The 2098-nt window shown below is 52.5% G+C and overlaps 1 long non-coding RNA gene across 1 annotated transcript; it reads left to right on the top strand.

Moving 5' to 3' along the window:
- On the top strand, positions 1 to 1675 carry LOC121070104. The gene is made up of 2 exons (XR_005819894.1): positions 1 to 588; positions 1359 to 1675. It is a non-coding gene; the product is annotated as an uncharacterized LOC121070104 (long non-coding RNA).
- The last annotated feature ends 423 nt before the right edge of the window (positions 1676 to 2098 follow it).

Here is a 2098-nt window from a genome sequence, read left to right as displayed (position 1 = left end):
TGTCCAGTTGTCCCTGGCACTGAGGAGCCCAGAACTGGGCACAGGGCTCCAGGTGGGGCCTCACCAGTGCTGAGCAAGAAAGGAAGCACCACCTCCCTTGACCTGATGGCGATACTTTGCCTAATGCAGCCAAGAATACTGTTAGCCTTCTTGGCAGCAATAGCTTGGCAAGGAAGAAGAGGAAGCAAGGAAGACGCTGTGCCGTTCCTGCCTCCCCATCCTCTCTTCTTCACCCACAGAAGCTGACGGCCCCACCAGGCTCTTGCAGTTTACCGCTGCCTTGCCTTTGCCCTTTCTGCACCAGCATGGACCAGCGCTGCCCAGCCCTCTACAAGAAAACACAGCTGCTGCCCGTGACGTGCAGCCCAGATGCCTCTGACTCATGCTCCTGCCATGGGAACACCTTCCTTCACTAATCAGTCCCCGGCACCACCTGGGGACAGGGGTGTCCCCAAACTGCCAGCCCCCAGGGGACCGCGGGGAGGTTGGGCTCCAGCTCCTGGTTCTCCCTCTTCTTCCCTCCACCTTACAATGGGGCTGACCCTGACTCTTGGGAAGGACACCTGGGCGTTCTTCACTGGGGAGAAGGTGCTCGTCTCATTTTCTCAGCTGCTTGAGGTCTTCTCCCCCTTCCCCCAAGGAAGCAGCAGTGGAAGGAGGCACCAGCCTGGGGCCAAACCCCTGTCAAAAATCACGGCTCAGTTTGCACCTCCTGCACGTTCACTTCTCCCTGCCAAAGCTCCCTGGGAAAGGAGCAGGGCTGGGGGCAGCTGTTTGGTCACCCACCCCTCGGCTGAGGCTAACGAGCTGGTGTGTTCATTAGGAGGAAAACACCCTGCCAAAAGGGCAGCCAGTGCAAGTCCTCTCCTCAGCCGGCTCCTCAGTCTTCCCGACAAAACCACCCCAAGCTCTTCTCCATCAGTGGCACACTTGTCTTAAAGCCTTAATATCTGTTTCTTTTTTTTTTTTTTTAATACCAATGGCTTAGTGGTAATGCTCCTGAATTTCCCCTCTGCCATCCTGCAGCTTCTAGCTCCCGTCTTTGCCCAGGCGGCTGCCGAGCAGCAGCACAGTTTCACACCAGCCTGACCCCCAGCTCCGACTGAGCTGCTCCCTTCTCATCGTCCAAGCAAAAAGGAACCAGGCCTGACCGGGGCTAGGCTGCTGCTTTCCCTGGGTGAAATTATGCTGGTTTAAACCAGCTTAATTATGGGCTGGGGGCGGTGTTTGCAGAAGGGACATAAACACTGTTGTTCAACCACCTTGGGCTCATTTCGAGTTGTCAAAGGTCCTCTGGGATTTGGAGCTTAGTGTTTACATACATTTTATTAATTTACATTTTACCCAAACTTTTACAGGCGTGATTAAGAGCGTAAATGATCCGGCTGACTTCCGTGGGAGTGCCTGGATGTGTGGTTGAACTTGTGCCCGCAGCTTGACAAGAGTGAAACTTCCACATGGGCTCGCCCGTGCCCTGATGAAACAGCACACAAGGAACTCGGTTCCAGATTACACCAACTCGTTCTTTTTCCTCCTATCATGGCAGGCCAAACCAGTACACAGCTACTGATTTTAAACCCAGGTTTGAAACCAGTTCTCCAAACGCCTCTCGCACCCCGGTGCAAAGATAGTTGTGCAAAGCATAATTGGTGTAATAAAGCCCAGGATAATAACAGCGTGGGAGCAGGTGTTTCATTAGAAGCGGCATGAACATCACCGGAGAGTAGGAAATGACTAAAAGTTACAGGGGAGGAAGCACAATTATATGCAGAGCACACAGAGTGTATGGGGATGTGTTTGTTTTACGCGTGGAGCAAACAGAAATGTGGAATCGCAGAAAGATTGAGGTTGGAAGGCATCACCCGGTCCAACCCTGCCCCCTTCCTCCCAGCAGCTCAGAGCACCTTGGAGCAACATTCAGGGCTTGAAAATAAATGGCCAGTCAACACCTCTGACCACTAAACCAAGATTAATAGTTTCATGCTACTTAACGCCAGCACAGCCGTGGATACCTAAATATTACAGGGCTTAACTAAGGATTAGGCCAATTTTATGAGTGAAAGAAACTTGGAAGGAAGAACACTCGCTCCTCACTTGT

Source organism: Cygnus olor, chromosome 4 (genome assembly GCF_009769625.2).
Source record: "Cygnus olor isolate bCygOlo1 chromosome 4, bCygOlo1.pri.v2, whole genome shotgun sequence".
Lineage (NCBI taxonomy): Eukaryota > Metazoa > Chordata > Aves > Anseriformes > Anatidae > Cygnus > Cygnus olor.
The sequence above is the reverse complement of the archived record's forward strand: the minus strand, read 5'-3'. Positions and strand labels throughout refer to the sequence as shown.